Source organism: Bufo gargarizans, chromosome 6 (assembly GCF_014858855.1).
Source record: "Bufo gargarizans isolate SCDJY-AF-19 chromosome 6, ASM1485885v1, whole genome shotgun sequence".
Lineage (NCBI taxonomy): Eukaryota > Metazoa > Chordata > Amphibia > Anura > Bufonidae > Bufo > Bufo gargarizans.
Genome location: NC_058085.1, coordinates 79,577,525 through 79,594,813, shown reverse-complemented (window position 1 = coordinate 79,594,813; position 17,289 = coordinate 79,577,525). Strand labels below are relative to the sequence as shown.

The 17,289-nt window shown below is 42.3% G+C and overlaps 1 protein-coding gene across 3 annotated transcripts in view; it reads left to right on the top strand.

Annotated features, from left to right (window-relative positions):
• The window catches only part of LOC122940262, an 83,929-nt gene extending 66,938 nt beyond the window's left edge, over nt 1-16,991 (top strand). For 2 of the 3 annotated variants that reach the window (XM_044296808.1, XM_044296810.1), the window contains one exon: nt 15,061-15,254. The gene's annotated coding sequence lies outside the window, so the exon portion shown is untranslated. Of the gene's footprint in view, nt 1-15,060; nt 15,255-15,723 lie in introns of those variants that run through there. The other variant, XM_044296809.1, reaches the window with a different exon arrangement.
• Nucleotides 16,992-17,289: the final 298 nt, after the last annotated feature.

Sequence of the window (17,289 nt, the reverse complement as noted above, 5' to 3'; positions counted from 1 at the left end):
CAGCGATCACGTACCTAAACCCTGGCTTTCCCTAAAATGAGCCCTCGATAGTGAACGGGCCGGTAGGATCGCTAGTCCGCACTAAGAGGGAAACACCAGGGAGAGGACAGACAATACAGACAAACGCATAAACCCAGGTGGGCGACCACAGCAGACCACAAAGGTCCAACAGGGATCCGGAGGGAAACGTTCTGGACCAACAACCAGAGAACGCAGAAACACAGCTCCAGTGGGTCAGTATAGAAGTCCAGGCAGAAAGCTCTATATCTGGCAACCAGAGAAGTGTGAAAGGGGAATATAAGGAGGTTGGGAGTGCTGGACAAGGAACAGCTGAGGATAAGGAGCTACGGATCCCTGAGTGAGCCAAAAAGGGTTGCAAAGCAAACCCAGAAAGCTACCATAAAGAAACAGCCCTATCTTACATAGAGCGTGCAGCCAACCGCTGTGACTTCCTGACCCCGGGTATAATGGAGTCAGGCGTGGTTCTTGACACCCTCGTGACAGTGGGTTTTACAAATGGATAGGCAGCTGGACAGTCCCTTTTATGAGGATCTCCAGGCTACAGATATTGATGACCTTTCCTTAGGAAAGGGGGGGAGAGTAATGTGACAACATGGATGGAGGGGTAGAAATGTGACAACATGGATGGAAGCGGGAGAAATGTGACAACATGGATGGAGGGGGTAGAAATGTAACAACATGGATGGAGGGGTAGAAATGTGACAACATGGATGGAGGGGGGAGAAATGTGGCAACATGGATGGAGGGGGAGAGAAATATGGCAACATTGATGGAGGGGGGAGAAATGTGACAACATGGATTGAGGGGAAAAAATGTGACAACATGGATGGAGGGGGGGAGAAATGTAACAACATGGATGGAGGGGGGAGAAATGTGACAACATGGATGGAGGGGGGAGAAATGTGACAACATGGATGGAGGGGGAGAAATGTGAGGGCTGATGTGACATAGGTGATTTGAGATGGAGAGGTGAGAAATGTGACATTGAGGGGGAGAAATGTGACATGGGGGCATGATGGCTCAAATGGGGGCATGATGGTTGACATGGGGGCATGATGGCTGACATGGGGGCATAATGGCTGGCATGGGGGGGCTGATGGCTGACATGGGGGGTGATGGCTGACATGGGGGGCTGATGTGAGGCATTGGGGGTCTGATCTGAGGTCTGATAACCATTGGAGGTCTGATTGCTGGTCTGACCTGAGGTGTAATGGAAAATATTATTTTCTTATTATCCTCCTCTAAAACCTAGGTGCATCTTATGGGCCAGTGCGTCTTATAGGGCGAAAAATATGGTCCTCAAACCAGCACCAAAATGTAGCTTTGCTTGTGTTGGCAAAAATCCTTGCACCGGCCCTGGGTGGGGTGTGCCTGAAACTCCCAGAACTGTGTGTAAAAAAAATATGATTGGTGGGGATCCCAGCAGTCAGACCAAAATGATTAGTATAAATCTAAAGACAAACACTTTAATTAATTTGTGTCCCATTTGGACATCTTAAAGGAGCCTCTTCAAGCTAGACTGGAGAGCTGCTAACAAATGGAGGATAAGATAACACTACAGCAATCACTCAGATCATAGAGGAGGGACTTTGAAGCAGCTCAGTGCAGAGAGTACTTTACAGTGAAGCTCCACCCCCAGGACACTGACAGGAGCAGAACTTGGCAAAAATAAAGGTCCATATTCACACCTCTCCTGATAATAAAAGCTACACATAAAGTACGTTTGTACTGCTTTGCCCAGCCCCTACACAGTCAGCAGTTTAGCATATTCAAAACTGCTGACAGATTGCTTTTAACTGTCAGCAGTTTTGACTATGCTAAACAAGCAGAGAGTGCCCATAAGAATGTGTAACCTCCTAACTGTGTGCCCATCAGTGACTGTAACCAAATTGGGACTGCAACAGCCAAGCTCAGCCCTTGTTTGCAAACCATTATGTTTGTAGACCCAACTGGAGTAAAGTTCTCTGCCATTCCAGCTTTGCTATCTTCCGGTGGGGTACCACATCATGGCCAAAGCCTACACACTAAAAACTGAACCTTTTTACATATAATTATATAGAGAGATCATGTACATTTTCAATAGATTCTGTAAAGTTTGGAGATCTAATGCTATAGTAAATACTGTATGTTATATGATTATTGCTATCTTAGAAGATTTTCCAAGTGATGCTCTTCTGAGCTCATACAAAGCTCCTCTCACGGCAGAACTCACTGGCAGTCATTTCTCACTGTCTCTCCTTAGTCTATTACTCAAATGTTCTCAATGTTATCCCCTCTTAACGCTCTCACAAGTTTTTAATGATTTTCCTTACAATGACACATCTTAAAGATGTGGTGACGGGGAAGTAATTTCACATCACACTGTGAGGCAGGGGTCATTGAGTTGCTGTCTACAGTCCTTAGCTTTTCCAGGCTTTGTGGGAGCGAGAGTTCTGCAAGCAAGTATGTGCTAAAGTGCCGATGGTGATGCTGGGATCTCATTTCTATGTGATGCTAGGTGCATTAAGCAAAGTATTCAGAGCAATAAAGGCTGCTGGGTAATGGTCAGCAGATGTCTATGAGGACTTTAAAGGGAGCGTTTCACCAGGAAATTCCCTGTTACACCAAGTACAATGTCTTGTAGGTCTAGCTTAGCTGAATGTAAGGATACTTTTCACTTAACGATCTGTTGCCTTACTCTGGAGAAATAGTACTTTTAATCCATATGCAAATTAGGAGTTGGGTGCACTTAAGGCAGGCCCAAGCCATTGTGTGCACCCTTGCTCATCCTGCTTCCTCTGCCAGCCCCTCCCTCTCCTTCTTGATTGATAGGGTCAGGCGAAATGACTAGAGATGAGCAAAGTTCTCAAAAATTTGATTTGGCTGCTTCGCTGAATTGTACAAAATAATTTGCTTTGTGACTAATTACTTCGTCACAAAGCGTAAATAGCGGATGAAATTACAGGGAGCCTCGATCGCCCAAGTTGAATATTAAGGCCTTTCAGCAGTTGATCAACAACAACAAAAAATTAAATGATACTAACCTCATCCATTTGAGTGCGAAGAGGCCGCCGCGGCCATCTTGCTTGAAGATCTAGCAAGAAATCTTGTGCAGCTCATGATGACGTCGTGGTGATGTCATACGTCACAGCACATGAGATTTTGCGTAGGATCTTCAAGCAAGATGGCCACGGTGGCCTATTTGAATTCAAATGGATGAGGTAAGTATATATTTTTTTATTTTACCGCGATTTCAGGGAAAATCAATTCATTTACCACAAAACATGAGAACTTCCTAAACTTCTTATGGAGGTCCACTTCATGAACTTCGATTCGCTCAACACTAGAGATAGAGATACCTGGTAGGTTCATAATCATAGCCAATCTATACAGCCTCATAATTATCCGGACCCAACTAACTTGGCTTTACATGTATGGTCACCTTTAGTTTTTTGTGATAGGGTCATGGAATGACAGTGATGGGTATATGGATGCTTCTATAATACTACACATATGTACTCTTGCAGGCATCTTTGCACTTTTGATTGACTTTCATTAATGAGCGGTGCAGTTACGGTATTACTATACTTGCACAGTCTTACCTAGGTATTATGGTCTTATGGTCACATTAATTTTCCCAAAGCCTGCCAAGCACAATTTTATTTTAATTTTTGTGAAAGATTTGATCCATTAAGATTGGGCAGGCATAAAAACCACTAATGGATCGTATGGTGCATAAAGCCACAGGGGCTGCATGTGCTGAATTAAGCCACCTTGGTAATTGGCGGTATTAAACTGAAGGGATAAGACTGGAACGCTTGCATTCACAATTTCTATTAGTGGAACATGCTGCGGAAATTCTTATTCAGGGATGTAATAGGATTTTGTGAAATGTTTATCAGGCCTCCGATGAAAACAAGTGACAGAGTCTAAATGTGATGGGGTTTCTGCCGCTTAATACCTTGTGTGAATGAAGACAGTAATCCAAATCTATATACATGGACAACAAATGCAAAAAATAGAATAGACCTGATTTTAAAAAAGAAAAGTATTATAATTAAATGATTATCTATCCGTAATCCTTATCTATATCTGTCTATCGTATACCTATCTGTACAATGCAAAAAACAAAGTTAGACGAGCACCTCCAAACAATATGAAAGTTTGGTTTGGACCCGAATCGAATCGGACTGAACCAAAGTGGCACCAATTGCCTGAAAATTGGTAATTAACACCCTCTAGTCTTCAAGGACACATCACTTTTTTGAAAACTTGTTATCTCTTCATTTATTTTCATGAATAATGACAGTAATTCTCCTTGCAGGAAGTTGCTTTTTAGTTTTGCAGCAGCTGTGGTAGGAGGCACAACCAGCATCAGCTCCTCACTTCTTCTCCCCTGCCTGTCCCTATTTCACACACACAATTCTACTTCTTTGTCATTCTAGTCTTTCCCTTCACTCTCCCTGGCAGTAGAATACAAGCTTAATTGATTCCTGACTCTCCCTGATAGTTTTTTTCACTTTCCCTGACTCCATAAGATCATTTTTCTGGCAGACATTGTAACACCCAACCACCGTCATTCACAGCCCAGCACGTAATGATGTTTTGCTCATTCTGCTAGGGCACCTCCCTTCCTGCTGCAGCACTGATTGGCCCATCGAGGCTGTCTGTCGGCCTGGGAGCCAATCAGGGCAAGACCTCCCTTCCTCTCAGGGTAATATCAGCGCCCTTTTTCTTCCTCCCTATTGTTCTTTTTCTTCCCGCCAACATGTGCAGTAAAATGGCACTACATTTTGTTTTACTGGATTTGTCTGAAACTAACCTGAAAAGGTCATCCGAAAAAATGCAAAAAAACTGGTCTGCTCATCTTTAAAACAAACACTGTATGCAGCAGCACCCTGCTTCATGCACAAAGACGCATGCAAACGCTGGAAACATGGAAAAAGCCAAATTGCAATATTGCCATAGTTGTTATATGAAAATTAGAAGTTCTTTGTGAAAATTTGTGTTGGGTGAAAAAGTGGCTTCCAGCAGATGGGACCTTCACTAGACTACCTAAACATTAACTACATCAGACTTGACTTTCTGTAGTGTAGTTGTGAGGATGCAGATCACTTGGAAAGTCCACCCTAGGAGGGTCAGAACACTTTATTCAATGCTTTCTCTGTGTCTAGCACATGCCCTCAGCTAACTCATCTTCTCCTCCATGATACATCACTGTTGCTAGGAAGACAAAGCAAATGAGTGAACAATGTAACTTACAGAACAGTTATAACTACATCACATCTCTCAAAACTCAACCATAAGTTCAACCATTATAAATGGACAACAACTCAAAAGTCCACATACTGTAAATAGGAAAATGTTACTGTAGAACATACCGGTAATTCATGAGGTGAGCTGGTGGCCTTCAACTTGTCCTTGTCAGAAAGCGCTGAGATATCTCTTTACCAGATAAGGTCTGTGAATTCTCTGAGGTATCCTTTGGTGGCGTTGCTGAACCAGTTGTATCTGGCAGGATTTAATCATCATCTAACTCATCTGTACCGGTTGTTCCTGCATCATAGCCACAAAGCTTTGTAAAATGGGACACATTTCTAGTGACCTGAAGAGCAGTAACCATGGTACCTTGACTTGCGTAACTTGAAAGGGTTCAGGGTGGTATAGTGATGATAATTTGTCACTAGGTCTCAACCTTTTAACAGGGATCAAATATCCCACTTGACCCACGATGACTGCCGTTATCTGCTTATCTCTTCATCTTTTCGTTTGAGATGGAATCATTGACAACAAATAGAGTCTGGACAGAGACTACTGGGATGTTCGGGTGCTTGATGCACAAAAGCCTGTTGAAAAGCACAGTTGTTAGCGCAGTTCCTGTAGTGGAGTGCGGCATGGCTCTGTATTGTCTAAGGAGTCTGTATAACACTTTTTTTTAAATCCTTGGGTTCCATGGAGGAAACCCTAAGAGTTTTGTTCATCGATTGCTTGAACCATTCTACTTTGCCATTAGCCTGAGGCTTGAAAGGGGTTTGGTACAGACCTGAGAGACCTGAGAATGTCATATGCAACTTTTCAGAGCAAAAAGGGCCTTTTGATCTCAGATCAAATTCATTTGGACCAAATCTAATCAGATGGCCGATTGCACCAAATATACCCCCCAAAAAATGTGGGAAATTTGTTAATTCTCTACTGTAAAGTAAAAGCATGCTATGGAGTAGACATGTTACTTATCTATTCCCCATTAACTCATTGTTATATCAGTGGCCCATGGCTGCCACTGTCCCGTTACTTCGGGCAGGCCACTCACGCTTTGTCTTTCGCAGTTACTGTGCTCCGGCAGCAGGACTGTGCACCTGTGTCTTGTGTATCTATTGGATTATTCTTCATTGAATCTCCCCTCATTCTGCCGTACTGTAAGGGTTTACCCTCCCCTTTGGTTCTGGGTGTAGCTGTTTCTAATGTGTTATTTAGCTCTGCTATATATTCTGTGCTGTTTATCTTAGTGCCTGAGCATAAGGTTTACTAGCTTGCTAGATCCTCTAAAGGTGGAATAATCTGCTTGTCTGCCCGTATTACAACTTCTACTTGATTCCCAGATTCCAACCCTCTGCCACCTGACCTGACCTATGCCTGATCACCATATTGAACTTGAGCTGCCTGCCCTGACCTTCGTCCTTGTTTCACAGATTTACATGAAATCTGCCTGTCCTGAGCTTGGCCTGTTACTCAGTATGATCCTTCGGTGACCTGCACTGGTGTCCCTGACTACCGTGGATCAGCTGTCATCCACACCTAGACTATTCCAGGAGGTATCAGCCTGGAAGCTCCCTAGCAGCAAAGTACTGATCCATATTTAGGGGTTAAAGGGTGAATACCAGTGGACTTCCAGGATAACATCCTTAGCTTTAGCCCAAGGTCAAACTGGTCAGTTGACATATTTGTCCAAACCCACTGATCATTACACTCATCAATCAATAAGCCATCTGTAATTAAAACCAAGCATCAACTGATAGATTCTAAGTACTGTAGCTTATTTAATTATTTTCGACGTTTCAGGGGTTATAACAAAAGAACTGCCCTTTCTCAGGAAGGAACAGACATAATTAACATTACTTTTAAATACATTTATCAAAAGAAGTGTTATCAAGAAGCTCTTGTTTGGCATGCATTTTATTTAAAAATCCAAACTGTGTATGAATTGTTTCATTTCTTGAAAGAAATGGCAGCAGAGCTCAGGGAGTTGCAGACTGTAGACTGTAGTCAGTAGCAGTGGGAGACGAGCGACTCAGGGGTTGCATTGTGGAGGTGGGCACAGGTGAAGGCCAGGCACTCTCTGCATCCCCCCCCCCTCTCATAGGGTACAGGCTCTCAAGCTGTGTCTCATCATTCAATATCATCAACATCCTGAGGATGAGGATGAATTCAAGAGTGGCACTTAGCCTCCGATCTACACCTGACCCATCGGCGATCCATCTGTCGATCGTGATCGATGAGTTGCCGACCCACAATTAATAGAGAATACAAAGTAAGAGAACATATCCACTCATTTTACCTCAGTCTCTCAGTTCTAATCATTTAAAATTCAAATGACATTACAATACAATAAGTCCAGCTGCACAGCGGCATGAAAGGATTAGGGGAATTGCAGGATGCCAACATTACCATGAATGTCATTGATTGACATTGCGCATAGAACAGGACTTAAAAAAATCATAGCGTGGTTTCCACCGACTGTGATTAAAAATAGACTTTTATGGAAAGGATTTGGAGATTGATTTACAAATGCTCTGCCTTGAAACTGAAGATCCTGCCGAGTGCGGAGATTGGCATCAGCATTTTTTTTATATGCGATTAGCGCCTATTAATCTGTGTCTAAGGTGTCATTTGTCAGAGCCAGCATTCGTGAAACATAGTCCGCAATATTCGCATGAAAATGGCAGGCCGGCGTGTTAAAAAGAGGATGTTTTTACCTTTCATTGTGGCCTAGGGTGTGATCAGCAGGCAAGGAAAATGTTATATTTCAAAAGAGCAGATGAGCTTTTCCTGATAGGTTCCTGTTCTTATTTTAAATGACATCTTTTAAAAGGTCACACAAGGTTGATTGATGCAGATTTTGACATGGTTTGACATGAATTCATGTTAAAAATAACCTTTATTTTTACATCTCGTACTCTTAAACTCTCTGCATCCATTCTTAGGCAGCAGTTGATGTGTATTAGAGTAAGTATTATATTAGTATATATATTAGATTAGATTAGTAATTGCTATGAATTAGAAATGGGAATAAGCTGCATATGGTTAGTGCTTTCCTTTCCTGCAAATGCACAGTGTCTCGTCCTCCTCTGCTGATCCCCAACCTCTCTGCCCTTCACTCATTCTCATTGAAGCATTTTCATAGTAAGAAACTGCAGCTGCATCCCCCTCCTCTCCACCTCTACTTTTCTTCTTTATTTTTTGCCAATCAAATTTGTTTATTTTTTGAAGATCCCACCAATTTTCAGTCTACAGAGGTGCAATCACTACTGTCACCAAGATCAGAGTTTAGGAATCAAGTTCAATAATACTAAAGAATTCCCTCTGTTTACTGTTGTTCAGGTAAAACTCGGATTGTTCGCCCCAACTTGTAGAAATAACTGTCCATCCATGGAATAAGAGATTTGAAAGGTTTATTGACAATGGTGTCAGTATGCCATGTTTCACACTGGAAATGCTCTAAGCCACAGTGCTTCTGACGCTGGCTAAACAGGGATGCAGAGTCTAAGGAATCTTCCCTATGTCCACAAATTACCCCCACAATGTGACATTGACTTTCCTGGTTGGATTCCTAAGTTGTATTCCCCAAGAGTGACTAAATTGTGTCAGTAACTCTACTGAATTAGTATCATAGTCATGAATGGAGCCAAGAGTTGTAACCAGGAAAACAGTAAGCTTCCACGGAGCCATTGGATGAAATAGGAGCATGTTTAGGGATGAAGCCTAGGTTCAAGAAGCAAGGGCCAGAAAAACAGGCTCCAGGCGACCAAAAACAATGGTGAGGCAGGAGCAATATTCTGAAATAATGTCAATGGTAGGGTCAATCAGTAGCCAAGGTCATAATCTGTAAAACACGAGAGCCAAGCAAGATATGAACTTCAATCTGAAGGCAAGTGGAAAGCCTGTAGGTAGGGACAGACAAGGACAGTAAGCCCTAAACTAGAACCCAGCCTGTTTCCCTACCTACGTGCAGTATAATCAGAACCGCAACTGGATGACAGTCCCTACTTTAAACAAGTGCAGGGACAAACAAACACCAACAGATAAAAAACACAAAAGCAGAGTTGTACGGAAATGGGTCAGAACCAGATGGGCTATGCAGTACCAAACGAGATACAGAGAGTGGTCATTTGACAAGCAGAGATCAGAACCAGATGGGCTGCACAGTACCAAACATGTGAGACAGAGAGTGGTCAGAAGACAAGCCGGGGTCAGAAGCACAGAGAAATCAGTACGCAAATGCAGGAACAAGGAACTTAGCTAGTAAGCAAAACAAGACTATATCTGGCAATGGTGTAAGGCAAGAAAGGGATTTAAATAGTGTGGACCTATCAGAACCTGATAGGTCCATGACTCGATGCTCCATTATTCAGAAGCACTAGTACACAGTAATAGAGCAGCTGAGCTACTCAGCCCACTGCTAATCTCCCCCAGCACATGCCTGCTGCAGGAAGAAACAGAGCATTGCATCCTGTTACTAAGGATGTAGTCATGCCACCAGGGGGCGTGGTTCAGCTGCGTATTTCTCTCGACGCAGGTGTGCTGAGGATCGCACAGCTGGAGCCCAGACAGGTACGTTTATTACAGCAAAGCATGGAAGGCTGATACCCCTTTAAATAAGCCACCAGGTCTTAAAGGGGTTGCCCGAGTTATGAAAAAAATATATATAGTACTGTAAATCTGATAGGCAGCAATTTATACTAAGCTAAGCAAGTTTTAGGCAAAAAAAAAATATATTTCCTCATTTCCCTGGTTCTCTTCTGGCCCTTTGTTTAGCTGTAATAACAACAATCTCTGCCCCTCTCCCTGCTCTGCAAAGGGAGTGAATACAAGTCCTGCCCTAAGTGACATGTATGCCTGCTGGGATACTCAGCAGCATGTTGTATGTGTAGGACTACAAGTCCCAGCTGTACAATGACACTGCTGATACACACAGGATCTTCCCCCTACCTGTTCTTGTGCAATGTCCTGCAGAACTCCTCTAGTCTGTCAGCTCCTGTGCCCAGCATTTGTCTCCTCACTGCCTGCAGCTACTCAGTAAAAGCCTTCAGCCCTGAGTCTGTGCTACTAAGGGGTTAAAGTTTTTCCTGAAGTATCCAGTGAAAGAGCAGACAGCAGCAGACGGCAGTGCAGGGCGGCATCGCAAGCTCAGTGACGTCTCATGTACAGGCACATATCTGATCTCTCAGGCTTGTGCACGAAACTTTATCAGAGCAGGGAGAGAAGCTGACATCACAGGTCATCAGTGAAATCTGAGAAAACAGCAGCTGGAGATAAAGTAAGTGAATTGCAAAGTCCTTATATTTGCCTAGTTAGAAACATACAAAGAATTAAAAAAAATAACTCAGACAACCCCTTTAAGTCATCAGCAGATGCCCAGATTCCCAGCAACCTTCTCCTCTTAGACATGTTGAAGAGGAGAGACATGGTCAGATCAGCAAGGCCTTGCCTGATGTAAGGACCAAAGAAGGAGGCATAAATGCAGGATCCGGGTGAGGTAAATAACAGTGTACAAGGCTTCCCCTTTGTTATATCAGGTTTTGCTTCCTAGTATGTAAGTGTCTTGTGTTTTTTTCCCCTCTGAACTGTCTTGTTTGCAAGCAGAATAGAGGACTCCTGCATAGGTTCTTACCAGCAAGGAGCAAAGGGGATGGGATCGATCAGAGCTGGGTCTCCTCCCTTCAAAGGCTCTTCAGCGGCTGCATGTTCTATCCCTATGGTATCTCATCCTTTGGATATTGGCCCAATAACCAACAGCTTACATACCATTTAAACATACCATGGTACTGTTGGGAAAATGGGCTACTCCTCTACTCCTCTGTCATGTTAGGTAGGCAACAGTGCAAGCCTTACCTCCAACCACACCACTGTCTCTACCTACTTGGATGATCCACCCTAAAAGCAGCCCCCAACTGGGTGAAGGTCGCTGATTTGACTAAGGGGAAGTCAGACAGACCCAAGTCAAAACCATAGAATAACATCAGAGCCAAAATCAGCAGTCAGAGCGAAGTCACAACAGGAAGATCAGAAATCCAGGAATCCACATGAAACATAAACTAAGCTTGTGAGCCAAAAAGACCAGCAGTTGCCTGTTTAAATACCCCGCAGGAAGCACATGACACTGGCGTCTAATTTTATTGGCCTGGCGTCACTGCTCCCTGATAGTCCGATCAGCCCGACTGTCAGCTGGGCTGGCTGTCACTGTAATGGAGTGGCGCAGGTGGTGCTGCATTAATGACGCTAGACTCACCAAATGAGTGCAGATGGGTAAGTATATAACACCCTATTAGCTATTGGGCTTCTACAGGAGTGTACAAAGACAAGTATCATGTGCTACAGGATAATCCTACTCAAAGTCTAAATCTGGGTAACCCGGTAAGCTTTTAAAAGTGGAGCCCTTTGGTTGCTAAACCAAACGTCTGGAGAACCACAATAGATGCACTCTGTCTTTACTGATTCTATGATATAAGAGTATAAGTATGCAATTTTACTTTCAGAGAATTTTGTTCTTCCCCTACTATAACCAATATAATATCTTCAAAAGCTATTCATTTGGCTGACAGCTATCTCCTGACTCCACTATATATAATCTTTGATATGCGCTTTCTATAGGGAGAAAGTAGAAAGCCGCTAATAGATACATCTGGGGGGAGGTTAAGTCCCAGGTGTAGTTCAACACACCAGATCCTTCTCTTCCCCAACATTATTTGTCATGGAAGAGTAGGGAGCTCCCCATACACGTTAGACTGTCAGCCTGTCAATAGGTTTTGCCTTCAATAGTCTAATTCATATGACTCTTACTTACTCTTTCCAAAACAAATCTTACATATTTTCCTGGAAAGTTTCCAGCATGACATATAGTATCCATCCTTAAAGGGTAGCAGTCATGTTTTCATCAAAAAATCTATTTTAGCATATGTTACTGCTGCAGCAGCATTATGCATAAAGCAATCTTGAGTTTCTTCACATACCACTGTTTTCCTTGAGTTTTTCCCTTACTTACGGCTGTTTAAACATTTACAATATGAGGACCTTCTCAACATGGCTCCTCTGCCAGTTCTCTGAGGCCAAAACTGCTTTCCCTCACTTCCCATACTCACTTGCTGTAGCCAGCAGCTCCCTGCCAGCCAATTAGATTGGATTACTGAGAGACACGCCTCCTCACTCTGAAGCCTAATGCAAGCATGCAGTGTGAAGGACCGCCCCTCTTTCTTCTGTTTACATTAATTTGGGAGACAGACAAGCCCTAGTAATGGTCTTTTAAGGGAGCAGTGGACAGTAATGAAAGCTGTTATTATAAGTTAATTACAGATCTTTTGACAATCATTGACAGACTAACTCAGGTATACATGCCTAGCTCTAATAAACTAGCAAATAAAAAAATATGACATTTATCCTTTCTCTTTCTTCCTTCACCTTTGTTCCTCATTTTATACTGTGCGTGGCCCACAAGTGTACATGTTGACTTTCCTTTGATGGAAAAACGTAATGTACTTATTAAGTAACCTGAAATGAAGTTCATCACCACTGGAAGAAAATACAGTCTATTTTCTTTTGTCCTTCTGTCTCAACAATGATTTTCATGTGTATTGTACAGATCCAGCTCCTGGCCCTATTTCCCAGCAGTATAAATAATACAGAATGATGATCCATCTGTTTACTCCGTACATAGGAAGACCGAGCCTGGGAGACAAGTGTACTCACCAGCCTTCTCAATCATTAATGCCTGACATTCTCTTTAACTGAAACAGATAACTATGAAACTGGACAAAGTTGCCGCTGGCACATGACCTCACCATAGTGAAGCTGTCTAGCACTATAGCATAGAGAACATCATGTATTGGAACCACATGTGCTGTCTTTACCATTAACAATTAAGGCTTAGACAGGATGCTGAATTTCCTAAAAGAGACCAGTCCTATATGGAGATTTACTGGCAAAGTTCTATGGAAAACAAATATGCAAAGAGTTATCTCCCAAGAAAGAGAATCTCTCTAGCGCCACCTATTGGAAGTGGTCCCCTATGAGTCAAGATCCGACTTTCCAGCAACCTTGGGATTTGATTAGGGAATATAGCCAGGCCAGATATCCATCCGTAAACAGCTGTTTTGGAGTGCCTGCCCCTCATTAGTACAGAGTAGGATTTTGGCTGGCTCAGTGCGATACCTTGGAAGCAGCTTAGGCAGGGTGCCGAATCTACTTACAGAGACCAGTCCTGTATGGAGACGTACTGGAAGTACTCCATGGTATGGAGACTTAATGGCAATACTCCATGGCAAATGAATATGCAAAGAGGTATCTCTCAAGAAGCCAACTCACCAATGCCACTTATTGGATGTGGCTCCCTGTATGTCAAGATCCGACTTTCCAACAAGCCTTGGGATTTGACAAGGAAATATAACCAAGTCAGTTATCCATCAGTATAGAAAAAATGTTAATGGCAGCACAACGAAAAAATTAAACCTTTTTTGTGGTGGTGCCAGCCGTGTTGGGAGCCAGTCTGAAGATCCCCGTTGGATGCGTCACATATGAAAAAAACGCAGCACTCACTTGTCTTCAATTATGCAGGATTTATTCACCAACAAAATGCAACGTTTCGACCGTCATGGTCTTTCTCAAGCAATGCGAGTTATCCATCAGTAGTTGTATGTTTCAGGGTGCTTGTCCTTCATCAGGACTGAGTAGAATTCTGGATTGCTCAGTACAATGCCTTGGAAGTAGCTTAGGCAGGGTGTTGAATCTCTTTAAAGAGACAAGTCTTGTATAGAGACTTACTAGAAGTACTAAATAGTATGGAGATTTATTGTCAATGTTCCAGGCATACTGCAAGCTAGGGCTGATCATGCTGAGGCAAACAATCCCTCTGTATTTAAAATTGGTGTCCATGTCATGGAGAAATATATGCTAGTGAAGAATTTGGAGCACCAAAGGGTGGGCCTAGCCTCTCGGAGCATTATTTTACCACTGTCTTCCCCCTTTAGCCACAGCCCCATCCCCTTAAGTGACTGGGCCAGGCATGCCTGAATGTCTTCCTTCCCTGCACAGTGATCACATGAATGCGTCGGTTAATGTTCAGTGCATGCACTGAATCCAGACTGTGCATGCACTAGTTCAATATTCACTGGCTCGTGCACAGGATTACAGGGCTAGGCAGGAAGACAATGAGGATGCCTGAACCTGTCACTGAAGGGGAGGAGGGATTTCCTAAATGGGAATGCAGTGGTGAAGCGGTGATCCAAGGGCCACTAGGCCCACCCCTCAGTGCTCTAAACACTACACTAGCATAAACAGTATATTACTCTACAACTTGTCCGCTATTTTCAAATACAGGGGGATCATTTATCTCAACATGATCAACCCTAACAGACAGTATGCCTGGTTTAATAGGGATGATCATGATTACAGATTCTCTTTAAAGGAGGAGGTCTGATGTGCCAAATTTATCACAGAGGTGCATGCTATGTGATAGATTTGGTGCATCTTCCTAGAAATTAGACTTCTTTCTATACCTTACACCAGCTCAATTTGGGCTGACCCACCATTTTAACATTTCAAGACCCACTTTTAATTTTGCCCAGGTCACATTCTGCTGAAAACCAGTTCTGGGTCTGCAGAAACAGCTTCAAAAATATTGATGTGAATTGAATGTATATGCTCGTATAAGGTGAAAAACGTCTCCATGAAAATTTTGAATTAAACTCTTTTTGAGTTACAACTTTTTTACTTTCTATGTTCTTGAGCCTTTTGAATTTTATTTGCATCATTAACCAGATTTTTTTCATTTTATATGTGACCATGTTACAGGGAGAATAATAGTTGACCCTTCAAACCAGATGAATCCACTGCGAATGATGATGGAAATGTTGAAAATACAACCCGCTACCAGCAACAGTTATGTGGATTTCTGTTTCAGATTTCGAGAAAAGGTACAGGAGATGACCTTAATTTCTGCTGCGAAGGCACTAAAGCACACAAATAAAAATAGCATAGCAAATAAATTATTGGTCTGTTTCATTTTCCAAAAGTGCTCTAAAAGTCAGGTTTTTTCATAGGGTGACATCCGTGGATAGATGGATGATAAATGCAGATAGAAAGTGTGTGTATACAGAAGGTCATAAATATATATTGAGCTAGAACCGCTTCATCTCCAAAAGATGCAGAGCACTTTGTGGAGAGAACAAAAACACCAGATGTTCTGAGATTTTTTGAGATTTAGGAAATCAAAGAAAAACGTTTGGAGCAGTGTGGATAATTTGAGTCCTTGGCTTCATATCCTCCTTTTAGTAGTGGAGATTGATAAGGGGGGCCCCAATTGTTGTGCATTATCTAAACAGTTATATTAGCATTTTTGTTGTCCCCATACAAGCACACGGCACAAGGAGGGGAGGAGGATCATATCTCAGCTGTATGAATAGCTTTGCGTATTTGTTATAATTACTTCTCATTCATTCTTAAATTTGTATTAAGGGACCTGACAGCTTCTTACGAGGAGAAGACATTGTGTAGTTCTGCAGGAAAACACTGAATTAATGACTATGGTGGGAGCCTCATTATGGACAATGAGCAGATTGATGGTTTATGTTGTCTAAGCAGTAATGTTTTACCACAAAACACTTTTAACTGTTTTATGACCAGGTTCACAGGTAGAATTTAAAGTGGTTTTCCAGCCCCTTTCTCCTACCCAATCTGACATCAGATAGAAAGAGGCACTGCTAACTGCCAGATCAGACATAGCCAAGAAGCCAGTTCAACGTGAAGCAGGTATTGCATGATACTTACTGAACATTGTCAGCTGTCCCAACACATCTCCACTGTAACAATGAAGAATTGGACTTAACCCATAGCAGTCACCTTTCCATGTTCTGACAGTGTTGCGTGATACTAGAAACCCCTAGACGTCTAGTAGAGCTGAATTGAACATAACATATATGAAGCAAGTATCAACACTGGAAGACAACAAAGTACTGAAATAAACTCATCGATAGATGGCAAGAACTGAATAATGATATCCACAGAGGAAGGAGATTGGAGCTGACAGAAGATGGTAATGGTATACAGCTTGATTGTGGATGAATGACCGTGAACAGAAATGAAGCCATTCTGAACTGACCATGCTCTGAATACCATCAAGGAGCATAGCCAAGACAAGTCAACAGCTCAGCAACAAAATTCAAAGCACAACAGTGAAAGCTCATAGGACTACAGATCCCGGAATACACAGATAACACATTAGACTACAACAAGATGCCAAAAATCTGGAAAGAAATATATATAGCGTACACTATTCCCAGCAATAAAAATGACATAAGGACTGGACAAATAAAGGCTAAACAATCAACATGTCCACAAAATGTTTCCTTGCCTTGAACACCAGATTCAAAAAGTGAATTTGAATGATTTTTTTTTTGACCACTCCAATTCATTATGGCATTACAAAAATATTGCCTCTCATTTAGGCAAAAATGCAAAGTGACTGGTGCTAGGCTGAGGTAGGCTATGAATACCTTCATTCCACCATGCTCTTGTCCCATCCACAACCTCTGCCACCCACACCTGATTTACTTTAGAGGACATCTGCACATTAATCATTTTAGGCATCTCATTTTTATTTTTTTTGTTGAATGTCATCTCTCATTAAAGAATATTTTATAGCATAAATTGATTAACCATTGTCATACAATTTAATGCTGTTCCACAAAGAAAAGTAAGGTAGGAAGAGCTACTGTTTACTGACCTTAAGTAAGGACCTAAGACTGTGTAACATCAGAAGACTGCTACAGAAAAAGACTGTACGAGGCTGCAAAAGGACTGGGCAGAAAGAGAACTATGTGCTCATTTCTACCTTCTTTACTATGGAACTACTGAGACTGCTGTGGGACCTGGGGCTTTCTATAATCTTTATACGCAATTTTCCAATCAGCCTTCAATTAAATTATTTTTTTCTGTGACTCTAATAGCAGTAAATATTCATTACCCAAGTATATTCTGAGGCGCTCTACAGATAAATTTCACCTTATGGGTAAATTTATATAG